We start from the raw sequence: 18,402 nt of genomic DNA, 5'->3' as shown, positions 1-18,402 counted from the left end.
TGTGTCAGTCTGCAGACACTTGGTGAAAGAAGACAGTCCAGGACATGTGATGATCAAACCCAAATCTTTGTGTGAATTTTCCCTCAGCCACCTTCAACTGTTGGCTTTGATAACTGTTGCACTGATAACATCTGATCCCTCTCTAAAGTTTCTTTCTACCAAGGTAAAGACCACCAGCTCTGTGGAAATGTGAATGGAGCAGGACTTTCATGGAGGCCTCTGTTTAGATAGTAATATCCTGAGGACTAGTTGATGGAGACTTCTGGGGGCCTCTATGAAAATTACTGCCTTCCTGTACTACTATTCATCACATCTGTTCTATTTAAATCCTGGTGTGGTGGTTAGTTTTGACTGTTGACTTGACACAATGTAGAATCTACTGTGAAATAAATCTCAATGAGGGATTGTCTAGATCATTGGATCACAACTTTACAAATTCTTTGACACTTTAACACAGTTCCTCATGTTGTGGAGACCCCCCCCCCAACCAAATATTTTGTTTCTACTTCATAACTCTAATTTTGACAATGTTATGAATAGTAATATAAATATATGATATGCAGAATATCTGATATTTTCCCCTGTGGGGATAGCAACCCACAGGCTGAGAACCACTGGTCTAGAACCTGTTGGCCTCTGGGTACTGTAGCAAATTATCTTGATTATGTTCATTGAGATAGCAACACCTGCCTATTGTAGGAGGTACCATTCCCTAGGAAGATTTTCTGAATTGTGTAAGAATGGAGAGAGTTAGAAGAAATGCATATGTCTGTAGTGCTAAGTAAGTAAAGCCTTTATGTCTGACTTTAAGTGAAATGTATAGTAAAGCCTTTTCTTTTTTAAAACTTTTAAAATTATTTTATTATATTTTATTTTCCATTATCAGCTTGATATAGTACAAATTCTTATCTTAATAGTGAAATGTTTCACTGAAGCTTGTCCAGTGATTGAGTAAAAGCAAAACTTATTATAAGCCACAGTCATCTTAGAGTCCCCCCTGCTATGTAGCCTCCCTGGTCTGTGGGCTGCAGTCTGATTGTTCTTTGCTTTATATCTAGTATCCACTTATGAGTGAGTACATACCATATTTGTCTTTCTGGGTTTGGGTTACCTCACTCAGGATGGTATTTTCTAGTTCCATCCATTTGCCTGCAAATTTCATGATGTCATTGTTTTTCTCTGCTGAGTAGTACTCCATTGTGTATATGTATCACATTTTCTTAATCCATTCTTCAGTTGACAGGCATGTAGGTTGTTTCCAGGTTCTGGCTATTATGAATAATGCTGCTATGAACATAGTTGAGCATGTATCTTTGTGGTATGATTGAGCATTCCTTGGGTATATGCCCAAGAGTGGTATAGCTGGGTCTTGAGGTAATTTGATTCCCAATTTTCTGAGAAATCGCCATACTGATTTCCAAAGTGGATTACAAGTTTGCATTCCCACCAACAGTGGAAAAGTGTTCCCTTTGCTCCACATCCTCTCCAGCATAAGCTGTCTTCAGTGTTTTTGATCACAGCCATTCTGACAGGTATAAGGTGGTATCTCAGAGTCCTTTTCTATGTTAGGGTTAATCAGTAGAAGCTGAGAAGTTGTTTGAAGACTGTTTAAGCCTTGAAGAAATGTTTATCTGTTAGAATATGTTGTACATATATTTCTAATCTTGTTCAAGGTATTGTACCTATACAATTCATTTAACAATGTAATGCAATTAGCTAATCTTAGAAAGTTATTATTACCAAATATTAGGATATAAAGAAATGAAAGTTAGTAATTAGTCATTACAATCGAGCTTGCAGTCATATGTTTTAGGTATGTTTTCAAGGTCAAGCAGAGATATATTTTAGATAGACAGATCATCTTTAAATACTTCAGAGATCTACAGAATATGGCATTCAAGGTGTTTTAATAACATAGACTTTTTTCTTTTTTTATGACTATGCGACATGTCTGCTCCTAGCAGCACCAATCTACCTCAGAGAAGATATGGGCATTGAAGAACCTCCACATGGAGGCAAAAGTTAGCCACTGGGCAAGTGTCAGCGCATCAACTGCTGACAGTATTCTGTCCAAAATGGACAAGCCAGACACAAAACAAAGGATTGCTGATCCTTGTCAAGACAAGGTAGGAAGGCTTTTTAGAAAATCCTGCTTCACAGATGAGTCTGTTGGATATGCTAAGCCTGTAGGCTGAAGAGGATGTCCCAACAGTGCAGAGAAACCACAGGTGACTGTTCAGGCAGCCAGCTGTTTCTGTCATTTCTCAAATTTTTTGGAAGTAGCTTATTTGCACTTCCTCCTTACTCAGGTAATATTGTTTCCTTCTTGGGGTCTCTGAAGGAGTTGCAGATTAGATAGTTATAGTTTGCCTTGTTAAGAAATTCAACCCCACTTCTGACAGAGGGCTGATATCCAGAATATATAAAGAACTCAAGAAATTAGACATCAAAATAACCAACAGTCCAATTAAAAAATGGGATACAGAGCTAAACAGAGAATTCTCAACAGAAGAATCTCAAATGGCTGAAAGACATTTAAGGAATTGCTCAACATCCTTAATCATCAGTTAAATGCAAATCAAAATGACTCTGAGATACCATCTTACACCTGTCAGAATGGCTAAGATCAAAAACACTGAAGACAGCTTATGCTGGAGAGGATGTGGAGCAAGGGGAACACTCCTACATTGTTGGTGGGAATGCAAACTTGTACAACCACTTTGGAAATCAATATGGCACTTTCTTAGAAAATTGAGAATCAATCTCCCTCAAGACCCAGCTATACCACTCTTGGGCATATACCCAAGGAGGGCTCAAACATACCACAAGGACATATGCTCAACTATGTTCATAGCAGCATTATTTGTAATAGTCAGAACCTGGAAACAACCTAGATGCCCTTCAACTGAAGAATGGATAAATAAAATGTGGTACATATATACAATGGAGTACTACTCAGCAAAGAAAAACAATGACATCATGAAATTTGCAGACAAATGGATGGAACTAGAAAAAAATCATCCTGAGTTAGGTAACCCAGACTCAGAAAGACAAACATGCTATATAATCACTCATAAGTGAATAATAGATGTAAAGCAAAGGATAACCAGACTGCAACTCACAACTCCAGGGAGGCTACCTAGTAAAGAGGACCCTAAGAAAGACACAGGGATCAACCAATGACAGAGAAATGGATGAGATCTACATGAGCAACCTGGATGTGAGGGAGGTGGGTAATGGAGGACAAGGGTCAGGAGAAAGAGAGCTTAGGGGAGCGGGAAGTCCCAGCTGGATTAGGAACAGAGTGGGAGAACAAGGAAAGAGATACCATGATAAATGAAGACCCCATGGGAATAGGAAGAAGCAGAGTTCTAGGGAGGTCCCCAGAAATCTACAAAGATACTTCCACTATAGACTACTGGCAGTGGTCGAGAGAAAGCCCCAGCTGACCTACTCTGTTGATCTGATGGCCAAATACCCTAACTGTCATGATAGAACTCTTATCCAGTGACTGATGGAAGCAGATGCAGAGATCCACGGCCAAGCCCCAGGTGGAGCTCCAGGAATCCAATCGGCGAGAGAGAGGATGGAGTATATGAGCAAGAGATATTGAGACCATGATTGGAAAAAGCACAGGGATAAATAGCCAAACTAGTGGAAACATACAAACTATGAACCAATAGATGAGGAGCCCCCATGGAACTGGATCAGGCCCTCTGGATAAGAGAGACAGTTGATTAGCTTGAACTATTTAGGAGGCTCCCAGGCAGTGGGACCAGGGCCTGTCCTTAGTGCATGAGCTGGCTTTCTGGAACCCAGGGCCTAAGCTAAGACATTTTGCTCAGCCTTGGTGTAGGGAGGAGAGGACTGGACCTGCCTCAACTGAATCTACCAGGCTGAGCTGAATCTCCAGGGGAGACCTTGCCTTGGAGGAGGTGGGAATGGGGGGAGCATTGGGGGGAGAAGGCTGGGGGTTGGGAGGAGGGAGGACAGGGGAATCCATGGCTGATATGTAAAATTAAATTAATTATAAAATTAAAAAAAAAGAAATTCAGAAAAGAAACTCACTATGAGGTGTTAGGTGTATAAGTTTGAAAGACATCAAAAGATAGTTTTTGGTTGGTAATATAAGTTAGAGGAAGTGAATTAGGTACATTTTGGACTCACCAAAACAGGATCGATAATGGAATATTTTCTCTGAATTTGTCAAATGCAAATAGACTATACATTGTTGATGTATTTATTGCTTGTATATATTGTATATAGTTATTGTACTTATTGTATATAGTTTTTCTTATATTAGTTATAACTTATTTTATTTCTTATTTTAGACAAAAAGGGGGAAATGTGGTGATATATTGTGTCCCCCAATATATTGTGTGCCTTATCATATGAGGATCAGAGGAAAAAGCCAGCCACTATATTAAACATAGAAGTCAGGCAATGGTAGCACATTCCTTTAATTTAGGAGGCAGAGATCCATCCAGATCTCTGTGAGTTCAAGGCCACACTTGGGAAGAGAGTCAGTCATGGTGACACACATCTTGAATGTGGAGATGAGGCCTTCTGGATTTCCTAGGGCTTTAAATCTTGTCCATTGGCCCTCTTGAAATTTGACAGGGCACTTCTCTAGTTAACAAGGGAACAGGCTCAGAGCCATTTGGCATTATGTAGGAATTATTGTTATTATCCACATTCACTAGGAGCTCTGGCCACAACCACACACAAAGGAGGGTCAAGTCCCTCCTGTTCTTCTGTCCCTGCTGGCTCCTCAGTACATGGTACCCTTACACATTTCTGACCCTCCATGTACCACAAGACCCATCCTGTGGGCTTTGGTGTGTTCATCAGGAGGCGCACAATTCCCACAATTTCATCTGTCATCTCCACCAACTTCTCCCTCCCCAATGTGTCTCTCCCAGAAGTTCAGCCTCTGACTCTGCAGAACTGAGCAGCTCTGACCCTAGTTCCTTCTGCTCACTTAGACACTCTTACCATGCATGTGGAGGAGGAGAAGCAGGAGGTCACAGGTCATAGCATACAGCCAGTCAGGAAGTCTATCAAGTGGCATGTTGAATCCCAGGCCTAAGTCTAGATGACTCTCTGGCACAGCCATATCTGAATAGAATGGCAGAAGTCATAAAGCCAGCACAGCTGCTTGACAAAGATCCAGCAAAGCTGAGCTGCATGATGGCTGCCATGTCACCTTTGGTTTTCATCTCCACCTGTTACACACTTTGGGCACTTTTAATATTTGTACAATTTGAGGATATTGGATTGATTGAAAATTTCTTATGAATCATTTATCCCTTCTCCCAGGAATGCTGCTTCTAAGCTTACCAAGTCCTGAACATAGTATTCTCTCCCACTTTGAGGGAGATATCCTTATCTACTTGAAGGTCTTCATTATGCCTTGGAGGTTGTGACACATAAAGAAGCCAGAGGTCTCTTTATGAGGCTATGAAACATTCTTGAAACATCTGTCTCTGTACTTACAGTGGAACAAGATTTTAAAAACAAAGTAAATTCAAAAAAGTCAATAAGATGCAGGTCTCTTTTTTCCATGTCACCTTTCTTAGATTTGCATCCTATTCTTCACATGTGGCATCCTGAGCATGCATCTAAGGGAGAAGCCCTCCTGATATTTCCAGTTACAACTTCCTGCAGCCTTCTCTTCACCCCAACACCTGCCGTGGGCTTGCTACTGAAAGGACTGTGAACACAGTGACTCCAGGTTGAAGGGAGTGTTGCTGGTTTCCCAGAAGGACCTTGGGAGCCCTGCTGTGCCTTCCACAGAGACTAAAGGTGAAGCAGGAATTGAGTTCGTGGCTTGGCCATATCTGCTGCCAAATGGCTCTTTTCAATGACCTTGCCCTGCCCCAACAAACTCTCCACCTACTTCACTTTGGATCCAAATTCCTGTCTGAGCAAAATCCCTACATTCTCTTTCCTGTCAATGACACACAGTGCACGCCATCGTAGCTTAGACTCAAGCCTGGGAGTCCATCATGTCATTTTACTAACTTCCTAACTGGTTAAATGCTGTGGTCTATGGGATCCTGCTTCTCCTTCTTCTCATTCAGGGGAGACTCTTTGGGGGACACAAGGAACCTTAGATTAAACCGGTAAATTCTGCAGAGTCAGAGGCTGATATTACGGAGAGGGAGTAACTCATACACATGTCAGAAGAAATTGTAGGAAATGTGTGTCCTCAAATTCCCTCACCAGGGTCTGTGAAATGACTCAGCAGGTAAAGGTGCCTGCCTCCAAGCTTGTGGCCAGAGTTCAACCCCAGAACCCACATTGTGGAAGGAGAGAACTGACTCCAAATGCCCAGACCAAAGCCCATAGAGTAGCCTTCTCCCAAGCAAAGCATAACTGATACAGGAGGAGGTTGCCCACACTGAAAAGCCAGCTCAGTAGTAGGGGATCTGAGTTGTGCTGCACCTTCACGTCAGGGGATAGAGGAGCAGATGCACCTTTTCCCTCAGTGCTTCTGTAACTGGAGCTGCCCCTGGACTTTTGGATAATAATGATATAGTCCATTCATGCTGCCAGAGATCTCTGAGTGTGTCAGCCCCTAGACAGAAAAGTGATCTGGCAGACTTCAAAAGGTACAGAAGTATTAGGTGTACAGAAGTTTCTGGTGCCCCACATGCCTCAGTTGGCCTTAGTGGTCCCTGGGTTCCTTTCATCATGCACCTGCCCTGGTGCAAGAGCAGGTTGGATTTCAGAGCAGAGAGCATATGTGCCCTGGCCCTATCAGCAACTTTCAGGCTCTTATCAGAAGTTGATCTAGAATAGCTTTATGCCCATGTTGTGTGTGTGCAGCACTTACACTCTCATAGTGTGAACCTTGTTAGCCTCCTCCTGGGCCTTTGTCATCTGACAGTGTAAACTTTGTTGACCTCTTCTGAGCATCCCCAGTCATATCTACTGAACTCACCTCACCCATGACCCCTGATGTGGGTCACCAGTCTCAGGGAGGTCACAAGGGTTCTCCATGCAGGAAGATTTACCTGACTCATTCATGGCTACTGTGTGGAGTATTCTTATGTTTGGATTCCTGGGCTTAGAGTTGGTGACAATCGTAAGAAGGAGTGTATCCTGTTCTCTTCTGTCTCATCCAGGCATGTGTCATCCATGGGAACATCAGAGTGGTCGAGACTTACAGATAATGCCCAGGATTACTTAGGAGGGATGTGTTAGCTGCATGTTTTGTGACACACCTATAAACCCAGAATCTGAGAAGCTGAGATAGCAGGCCAGTCTGGACTACATACAATACACTGTCTCAAAAATAAAAACAAAAGCAAAAGGCAGAAAGAGAAGAAATACATTCACCTAATGTAATTTTCACCGATGACTCCTGGTCTGGAACATGCCTTTAGAGCTTCCAGCCAGAAGGACATTTTGCTAGATTAACAGGGTTTAATGGAGAGATTATCTTTGAACATAATGCATCGTTGGTATAGGCAGGCTCTAAGTAGGACCATTTCTATAGGTTTTGTCTGTTGTAATAACTGTCAGGCATCACAGACAGGTGCCCTCAGTGAGACACATGGACAAAGATGCTGTCTGGTAAGCCATGTGTGTAGGCAGCAAGTCACAGAGACAGGGTGAGCACTTGACTGAGAAAGATGTTGACAAGTTGCTGTGGGTGGCTGTGAGTGGCTGCTCCCTGTCCTCATCCACAAAGGTGGCACCGAAGATGCTGATTCATGTGGGTCAGATGGGGAGGGCTGCAACAGAAGAGTCACTGGGCCGATTTGGGGCTTTTAACTTCTCTTGTTGTAACTCATCATGTCTGCCTAATTCTGCAGTGTGAGAACATGGTGCTGTGGGAGGGGAGGTGATGAGGAGGTGGGAGCTGGTAGAGATGACACACACAGCAGGAGGAGGGTCTCACTGGACACCTCCCTGCACTCTCAGGCAGAGAGGATCAGGACTGCTTCAGACTGCACAGCATCCAATCAGGACATTTTCTGAGGTAAAGAAAAGTTAACAAACCCATGGTGTCCAAGCCCTTATCTTCACCCAATGCCCACACTTAGAGCACGGAGGTTGTCTAGGTCAGTGGGAGACTTTGTGTCATCTCCACATTTCCTGATCCCACCACAGCAGCCGCCATTTTGTGTGCAGGTCACATCTGTGCTTCTCTCAGCAGCTCTCACGTCAGTGCTGGCACAGACAATGCTGTGTGTGAGTGTGTGAGTGTGTGACTGTGTGTCTATGTGTGTGTGTGTGTGTGTGTGTGTCTGTGTGTGAGTGTGTGTGTGTCTGTGTCTGTGAGTGTGTGTGCCTGTGTGTGTGTGTGTGTGTGTGTGTGTGTGTGTGCATTATCCAAAATAATGATTCTTGTAATGCCAATTTTTGACACCAGGATGCAGAAAGAGTTGAGGATGAGCTTCAGCTGATTTAGGAGCTTAGCAGAGAGAAAAGCCCTTCCTTTGAGTGCAGGAGGTCTGATATCTGTGTTGTTCACTAGTGCAATGGTTCTCAGCCTATGGGAGTTGAAGAAGCCTTTCAGAGGTGTCTTCTATCAGATATCCTGTATATCAGATATTTATATTATCATTCAAAACAGTAGCAAAATCAGTTATGAAGTAGGAACAAAATAATTTTATGTTTTGGCAACACACATCATGAGGAAGTATATTGATGGTCACAGCGTTAGGGAGGTTGAGAACCACTGCACTAGGACCTGAAAATGTTATTGAACTGCTGCACACATACACAGTCAACAGAGCCAGAATTTCAGTGTCTTTCAGTGAAATGACCATGAGCTAACAGGGAGGGTACTGCAGATCCTAAGATCACCATAAGGACAAGGGACCCTGAGGGTGGACTCACTACTATAGGAGTCTTGTGAGGACAGAGGTGTCATGATGGTGAAGGTCACACTTAGAGCTCCTGCCCTTGCACTTCTCTCCATCTGTGGCATCTTGAGTGTGTACCTACTCACAGAAGCCCAGTGGCTCCCCCTGTTACAGCTTTCTACTCCCCCATCTTCACCCCCACACCCACACTGGGTGAGTGAGTAAAAGGACAAGGGAGCATGATGACTCCATGTTCAAAGACAGGGATCCTGGCATTCCAGGACTTCAGATGCCATGTCTATCCCAGAGGCCAGGGAAGGAACAGAAACTGCAGATGTCTTTGCCCCGCCTACTGACTATTGGCTCCCTTTGGCCTCTGCCTTATCAATTCTCCTACAATAAGAACTTTGCCCCATCAACGAAATTCTAACACCTACACCCCACAGGTATAAATTCCTGCCTGGGCAAGGCCTATGTGCTCTGTTTCCTGTTGTTGTGAGACTGTCATCGTGTAGCAGCACAGACTTGGGCCTGGGATTCAACATGCCACTCGATAGACTTCCTGACTGGCTGAATGCTGTGACCTGTGGGCTCCTGCTTCTCCTCCTCCACGTGCATGGTGAGTCTGTAAGTGAGAAGAGGGGACCAACGTCAGAGCTGTCCCAGTTCTGCAGAGTCAGAGGCTGAGCTTGTGGGAGGGAAGCACCAGGGAGGGAGGAGCTGGTGGAGATGACAGATAATATTGTGGGAATTGTGTATCCCCAAATGCCCCCGCCAAAGCCCACAGGATGGCTCTTATGGCACAAGGAAGGTCAGAGATGTGTAAGGTTACCATGTACTGAGGAGCCAGCAGGGACAGAAAAGCAGGAGGGACTGGCTCCTCCTCTGTGTGTGGTTGTGGCAAGAGTGCCTCGCGAATGTGGATAATGATAACAGTACTTTCATAATGCCAAGTGGCTCTGAGCCTGTCATCTTGTTGACTAAACAAGTGCCCTGTCAATTTTCAAGAGGGCCAGTGGACAAGGTTTCTGGCCCTAGGTAATCCAGAAGGCCTCATCTCCACATCCCACAGCTGAACTGAGAAGACCCAGGTTACCTTCCCCATGTACCATGGTGACAATTAGGTAGAAATTCCTAAATGTGGTGACAGCTGATGGCATCTCTCCACTTACAGGCCAGGACTCATCCAGCCCCATCAGGAACACACATACAGGGCAGGTGAGAGGAAGCCTTGTCCATGTGAAAGACAGTGATGTTAGTGTCCATACCTTCCTGGGAATTCCCTTTGCCAAGCCTCCTGTAGGACCACTGCGCTTTGCTCCCCCTGAGCCCCCTGAGCCATGGAGTGGTGTGAGAGATGGGACCTCCCATCCAGCCATGTAAGTTCTGGGGCCCAGGGGACTTCCGGCCTGAGCTCTAGGCCACACTGCAGTGTCTCCTCCATCTCAGCTCTATAGCAGCTTTCCGTCTGTGCTGAGGGCAGTCTCCCGGGCATGTTTTTGATGAATGATCTAAGGATTAGAGAAGAACAACTGTGCCAGGCTCCTGGGTCAGAACTTGACACCTGTAGGGATTTAGCTGCAGGTACTGCAGTGAGGAGAGAGACTAAGGCCATTCTCCAATTCACTGTGAGCATCCATTGTCCAGGTGTCATTGAGTAAGGGACAAGTACACATGCTTTCATCTGGAGACTATGTGGAAGAAGGAGGTACCTTGAGAGTCTGGAGTGAGATGAAGAACTCCCCTATGGTATTGTCCATTCATCCCTGTAGTTCGTATGTGAGCATAGATCCCAATACTCGAGTGTCTTAGTTTGTTTTCTGTTGCTGTGATAAAGTACCCTGACAAAAGCAGTGTAGTGAAGAAAGATTTTACTGTGGGTCACAATTCAAGGTTATAAGCACCATAGGTGGGAAACCACAGGGGCAGAAGTTCAAGGGAGCTGATCACATTACATCCCTAATCAGAAACAGAGGCTAAAGGACATATGCATGCCTGTGAAAGCTTTACTTACTTTCTTAATTCTTACTCAATTCAGAAAATCTTCCTAGGAAATGGTGCTGCCTACAGTAGGCAGGTATTCACATCATAATCAAGATAATTTGCCACAGGCAGGCTCACAGTCCAAGAGGATCTAGAGTAGTGGTTCTCAACCTGTGGGTTGCTATCACCACAGGGGTAGAATACCAGATATCCTGCATATTGTATATTTACATTCCTATTCATAAATGTAGCAAAATTAGAGTAATGAAGTAGCAACAAAATCATTTTACATTTGGGGGTCACAACAATATGAGGAGCTATATGAAAGTGTCAAAGCATTAGTAAAATTGAGAACCACTGATCTGGACAATTCCTCACTAAGATCCTTTTCCCAGTAGATTCTACATTGTGTCTAGTCAACAGTCAAAACTAACCTCCACACCAGGACTAAATAGTACAGAAGGGATGAATGGTAATATGGGAAAGCAATCATTTTCATAGAGGCTCCCAGGAGTTTCCATCAGCTAGCCCTCAGGATATTACTATCTGACCAGAGGCCTCCCTGAAAGTCCTGCTCCATTGCCATTTCCACAGAGCTGGTGGCCTTTACCTTGGTATGAAGGGCCTTTAGAGAGGGATCATGTGTTAACAGGGCATCATGAAAGTAGTATCTGAAGGTGGAGGAGAGAACGTGCAAACTAAGATTTAGGTTGACTACCACATAGTTGGGACTAACGGTCTTCCATTTTCACCAGGTGTCTGCAGACTGATATAACGGGTTTTCAGGGTACAAATGAGAAGAATATAACCATGCCTCCCCTGTCTATGTCTGAGGACTGCCTGTATCTCAACATCTACACCAGCTTATGCCAACGAAAATTCTAACTTACCTGTGAGTGTCAGGTCATGGTAAGGTGGGAAAGAGGATGTTTCTTTCTCTGGAAGATTGGAAGGGACAAAGTAATTCTGAGCTCCATTGTAGTTTAGACCCCAATTAGCAGTCTTACGTTATTGGGTTCAAGGAGGTCATCTCAGCTTTGTGAGCTGATTAAACCTGGGTTTGTGACTCAGAGCATTGGGACTCTGAGAGATAAGAGGCTCAATGTATTTGATTAAACCAGGAATTCTTCTACCAACTCGAATTTGGCAGACCCACTCTGGAGGATGCTCAAGGGCTGCATATTGACATCATCAAAATTTCTGGCTACAGGTTATTTATTATGCCATTGGGATCTGATTACCCACTGATTAGCAATCAGGAAAGACAAACATAGAGACATTCCAATTTGCTCTACTTTGATGGGTCTGAGAGTAATGATGACATTGCTTGTGATCTAGAAACATTAATTCATGCTGAGTTTTCCTGATGGGGATATGGAAATGGAAAGATCTTATAGGCCCAGAGTACCCCATTTGTGGATCATGTCCTCAAATCCTGAGGAGATCTGTGTGTAAGTCGACCTGCAGAGAGGCAAAGCAGTTGATAATCTAGTACTCAGGCCAGTTGACCTTGGGCTGATGTGGTCTTCCTGAGATCTGTGTTGATATCTCCAGGTGATGGTATGGATCCATGGTGGTGGACTTGTTATGGGCATGGCTTCTGTGAATGACGGATCCATACTGGCAGCTACTGAGGAAATAGTAATTGTCTCTATCCAATATCGCTTGGGTATCATTGGCTTCTTCAGGTAATCCGGGGACTGGGCCGGACAATGGGATTTGAGTAGAATAAGGCCAGACCTGTGATTCCTGTCCCTGCTTCTTCACAGCACTGGAGACCAGCATGCCAGAGGCAACTGGGGCTACCTAGACCAAGTGGCTGCTCTACGCTGGGTCCAGCAGAATATCGCCTACTTTGGAGGCAATCCAGGACGGGTCACTGTTTTTGGTGTATCAGCAGGTGGTACAAGTGTGTCTTCACTTGTTGTGTCCCCAATGACCAAAGGACTCTTCCACAGAGCCATCATGCAGAGTGGAGTGGCCCTGCTGCCTGACCTGACCTCTGACACCTCCGAGGTGGTCTACACAGTGAGTGCCCTCAAAAGAAACAGCCCCTACTTTGCTACCTCAGTCCTTCCCTTGATACTCTGTTAATCTGTTAAGTGAAGAAAACAAGGATCATGAGAAATTGCATCTTTCCAGTAATTTCTGAGAGGCATAAAATTTAGAATGCATCCCCCTCTGCTTTATGTCTGCTGAGTGGGTTATACAACAGCAAAGCTGTGCTTAGTGGCTTCTAACATTGGCAAAACTCATAGGCATAGTTTCCTAGTTTGCTTCTTATTGCTGTGATAAAGACCATGGCCAAAAGCTACTTGCAAAGAAAAAGGTTTATTTCAGCTTCCAGTTTATAGTCCAACTGGAAGGGAAGTCAGAGTGTGAGCACAGGCAGGTACCTGGAGGCCAGAACTCAAACAGAGGCCAGGGAGCAACACTGCTTACTGCCTTGTGACCCATGTTTACTCAGTTTGATTTCTTACACAGCCCAGGATACCTGCCCATGGGTGGCGCTGCCCACAGTAGGATGTGCCCTCTTGCATCAATCATTTATCAGGAAAATTCCTGCACTTGCCTATGGACCAATCTGATAGAGGCATTCTCTCAGTTGAAGTTCTTCTTTCAAGATTACCCTGACTCATGTCAAGTTGACAAAAATATCTAACAGGGACACATGGGTTGAGGAAAAGTGTCAACTGGTATAAATACTCACTGTGCAAGTGTGAGGTCCCAATTTCAAATCAGAGCCCATATAAGGCTAGAGGTGGTAATATGTGTTAGTAAACCCAGTGCTCCTATGGTCAGATAGGAAGTAGAGACAGTAGACTCCCTGGAAGGTCATAGTTCAACTAAGCCAGTGTAGACAAATGCAAACAAGGGGTAAAGTGACAAGTGACACCTGAGGGTGTTCTCTGTCCTTCACAGGCAAAACATGACACACTATACCCATTGTCACACATGAACACCATACACAAAACAAAACAAAAAACAACAAAATAAATACACAGGGAGAATGGTCCGCTTCCCAGCTGTCACCTCTGGGCAACAGAAAATGTGAAAAATTCCACTTAAGTCCTTTCATAAATAACAAATAGCAGGATGTGGTATTTAGGGGCAATGACATCTACTTGGAATCAAGGATACTCTGCTCCCTGCTGGGAAGGATGATCCAACCACTGCCTGTTCCATTTACAGACAGTGACAAACCTATCTGGATGTGAGCCCAAGGACTCAGAGGCCCTGGTTCACTGCCTACGAGACAAGACTGAAGCAGAGATTTTGGATATCAACAAGGTTGGGAGAATTGTGTGCTTGGAGAACCTGGTCACCATGATGTGGGATTGCCAATCCTTACTACTGGAACCAGTTAACTTGTCTGTTGCTAGATTTCCTTTTAGTACTCTGCAGAAATAACAAGATAAGGTAATTCTGATGTCCAATTTCTTTTGGAGTTAGCATAGGATCCTGAGATAAGATAGGAAATGAGAAATAGTGTGGGTATTCAGTGGGCATCAGAATATTTATGTGGTTGATCTTCAGCACTGACTCTTAATGCCCCACAGGTCTTCATCATGATTCCTGGTGTGGTGGATGGGATGTTCCTACCAAGGCACCCTCTGGAGCTGTTGGCCTCTGTGGATTTTCAGCCTGTCCCCAGCATCATTGGTATAGACAGTGATGAATGTGGCTGGGGAGTCCCCATGGTGAGACCTAGTTTTAAGCCCCTGGGAACCTAAACTCAAAATGTGGGTGGTGGGAACTCAGAAATACTTTGATATAGACCCAACCCATCCTATACTTAAGACTCTCCTCTATCTGCCAGTTCATGGGCCTTGATCATATCATAAAGAACATAACCAGAGAGACCCTGCCTGCTGTTCTGAAGAGCAGGGCAGCACAGATGGTGAGATACCTTGACTCCTGTCCTGATAGAATTATTATTAGTATTATTCATTATTATTAATTATTATTTTAAAAAAATAATTAATAATAATTATTATAATTATTCCCATATACTCTTCTCAGATAGTATTACCAGAATTAAAATCTAGTGTATGCATGTGTTTCCATGTGGATCCACCCAAAGTTGATACCTTTTCCTCTATACCCTGTCTCAGCCCTGACATTCCTTAGTAGGAGGCTTCTGCCTACCTATCCAAGTACCTGCCTGACATCACTCTTCCTGATTCCTCCTGGTGTAGATGCTGCCTCCTGAATGTAGTGACCTGCTAATGGAAGAGTACATGGGGGACATTGAGGACCCCCAGACCCTCCAAGCTCAGTTCAGAGAATTGATGGAGGACTTCATGTTTGTGATCCCTGCACTCCAAGTAGCACATTTTCAACGTGAGTACATCTTTAAAAAGACCAATGGCAGGGAGCCCAGAGCTGTGGGTCCCTGGTGAGCTTTGCCATGTCCAGACCTGACCCATGTCTTCATCATGTCTCTGATATCAGGCATCTTAAGCCACTTACCTCAGTAAATCCGTATGTTTAGTCTAAAAGTGTGAGGTCTTATTTATGTCTAGAAGAGGAAACGTGTTAGTTACACTTGATGATTTGTCAAAACTGCTCATCTGGGAATGCCAGGATCACTGTTTAACAAGAGATTTCCCATAGTCAATTCTCAAGTCTGGAGATCACCACTCAACTGTGATTCCAGATAACTTTAGAGGAAGGTTGCCATACACCAAAGGTTAGATGGGAAAGCTCCATGTGAGAAATCATTATGTTAACATGTGTGCTCAATTCAAGGTTCCCACGCTCCCGTCTACTTCTATGAGTTCCAGCACCAGCCAAGCCACATCAAGTATAAGCATGTCAGGCCATCCCACGTGAGGGCTGACCATGGTGATCACCTTTCCTTTGTCTTTGGCTCTGACTTTTGGGGCATGAAAGGTAAGTCTTCCTTGTTTTTCTTGAGCTGAATGGAGCTCCAGATATGTTCCTGAGGGATTACTGAGAACATACTGAGGTAGTCATGAACCTGAGTAGAGACTGGGATAGATCCTGGGTTCTGAGTGCTGATGGAAGTGTATACACCAGGCCTAGGGTTCAGTTTCAGTCTATGGTTGCCATAGTAGAGCATGAGTTGGCACCTGCATGAGGTAGCTAGAAGTTGAACTCTTTCTCCTTCTGCCTGCAGTTGACTTCACTGAGGAGGAGAAGCTGCTGAACAGGAGAATGATGAAGTACTGGGCCAACTTTGCAAGACATGGGTGAGAATAGGCCTCTCCCTTGACCTCCTTATGTTTGTGTCTCCATCCAGGGCTCCCATGTCGATGTGCCTCTTTAGCATGCATGGACCCTTAATTATGTCATAGTTTTCTCCAAGTCAGGGCACACTTAGGCAGATACCTACTAGCTTTCAATTACTGCTCATCCCACAGAGACATGATAGGTAAGTCACAGTATTGTGGTACTGTTCTTTAGAATTTCCCTCTGCGAGGGAGAAACAAAACTAGAAGCTTCCATTGCTTCATATGGCCCAGACATTAGTGGGTGACACTTGTAAGCTATATCAGTAGACCAGTACTTCTCTACCCTCAGGTCCTCGGCCCACTCATCCACTGCTATAGCCCAAATCAAGGGATTATGTCTTAGATGAGAATGACCTTTCCCTATTGGTGGCCTATCCACAGGAACCCCAACAGTGAGGGTCTACCCTATTGGCCAGAATTGGTCCATAATGAGCAGTACCTGAAGCTAGACATCCATCTTGCTGTGGGCCGAGACCTGAAGGCCAGAAAGCTGCAGTTCTGGACCAAGATTCTGCCCCAGAAGATCCAGGAGCTAACGCGGGCTCAGGCCAAGCACACAGAGCTTTAGTGCCCTGTGACAGGAAAGGAGTGTTAAGTTGAGGGCAGATGGGGTCATCCTGATGTCACAAATCCATTTACTTATTTTATTCATTCCACCACTCACACAAGCATTTCTAACCTCAGCATCTGCCCTTTCACGTGTGTGTACAAACCTTCTGTGTGGTGCTCATCCTTCTGGACCACCTTTTGTTAGACTCAATAAATGGTCCCACAACCATATGGATGTGTTCCCCTCATTTTCTTTGACACTTCACTCTTTTTACACTCTCTCTTTCCTTCCCTTCTCCTTCTCATCATCTTCATGTCTCTAAGTTGCCAACAGAAAACCTGATTTTCCACAGCTCTATTGCCTTCATAAGTTCACAACACTGTTCCCAAAAGATAATAAACTACAAACTGGGCTCTTAGTGTCTGTGGCCTCAGATGCTTGGAGTCTGAGGCAGGAGGATACAGGCAAGATAACTAGACCCACTCTCAGAATAAAACAAAAACCATAACCTCAGTAACTTACAAACAGTAACACATGTACAACTTTGTAGATTCAGAAATTCGTGATCCAGATGCCCACAGATTTACTGTGTGGTGAGAAACAGGTCTCTGGCTAGAGGTCTCAAGAATTACATGTTGGGCCCTCTCCTGGTAGAATGTGTAAACAGTGGCATTCCAAGGACAACATTAGGTCCCTGCTGACTTGAGCTGGGGGCAGGGAAGATTTTCCTGTTAGTGAGCCTGACCATGCAGTTTGTTTCCATCCTACATGTAGAGCATTTATTGATCTTCCTACTGCTATGCTAGCTTGCCTCTGCTTTTCAGTTCTGTACATACACACTAAACTTCCAACAGGGAGTCAGAATGTGTTTTAGACTTTTTAATTATCTCATTTTTAGTAGCTTGAATGTGGATTGTTTTTATGAGCCTAGGGATTGAGGCTAGGCTAGCTCTAGCTTGTGCATGTTAGGCACGTGCTCTACTGATGAACTACTCAAATTACTGTGGATTGTTTAAACGCAATTAAATTAATCTTTTAGGTGTATGGTTTATTAAGTCTGAGAAAATTCTCAAGGCACACAACTGCCACCACATCAGATTCAGGACAGACTTTCCTCTTCCACCAAAGGTTTCCCTTGGGTCTCCTTGCTGTCAAATATTCACTATCTTTGACCCCGTTTCAATATAACCAAGATATTACTTTATCTTGATATATTAAGGCTTGTCTCAAATGAAATATAGGTAGAATGTTTTGTGAATGGCTATGTCACTTTACATAAAGTTTTTGTTTCCTTTTATTGTGGAATGCCCTCCAACTTCATACATGACACATTCTATCCATTTACCTGATATATGCACAACTGTTTCATGGGTTTATTTGCTCTTCTTTTTTGGGATGAAGTTCTATGTAGCCCAGGTTGGCCCTGAACTCATGAACTCACTGCCTTGGCTTCCTGAGTGGATTATAGGTATTGGCTTCTCATCCTAGGTTTGGTTTTGTTTGTTTGTTGGTTGGTTTTGGTTTTGTTTTTTGTTTTTTGAAGAGAGGGTTTCCTTGTGTAATAGTCCTGGTTGTCCTGGAACTCACTTTGCAGACCAGGCTGGCCTTAAATTCATTGACATCTTCCTGCCTCTGTCTCCTGAGTGCTGGGATTAAAGTTGCTTGTCACCACTGCCAGGGCCAGATTTGGTTTTTATAAAGCTGTATGGATATTCTCACACATGATTTCATGTGATCACATGTATTCAAATTTGGGATTTATAATCTAGAACAAATTTGCTAAGTCATGAGA

At 44.0% G+C, this 18,402-nt stretch overlaps 1 pseudogene; it reads left to right on the top strand.

Annotated features, from left to right (window-relative positions):
- The first annotated feature begins 9,362 nt into the window (after positions 1 to 9,362).
- On the top strand, positions 9,363 to 16,628 carry LOC131911830 (liver carboxylesterase-like; annotated as a pseudogene).
- The last annotated feature ends 1,774 nt before the right edge of the window (positions 16,629 to 18,402 follow it).

The sequence above is a fragment of the Peromyscus eremicus genome, chromosome 5, assembly GCF_949786415.1.
Source record: "Peromyscus eremicus chromosome 5, PerEre_H2_v1, whole genome shotgun sequence".
Lineage (NCBI taxonomy): Eukaryota > Metazoa > Chordata > Mammalia > Rodentia > Cricetidae > Peromyscus > Peromyscus eremicus.
Note: the sequence above shows the minus strand (reverse complement) of the source record. Positions and strands in the feature narration are given on the sequence as shown.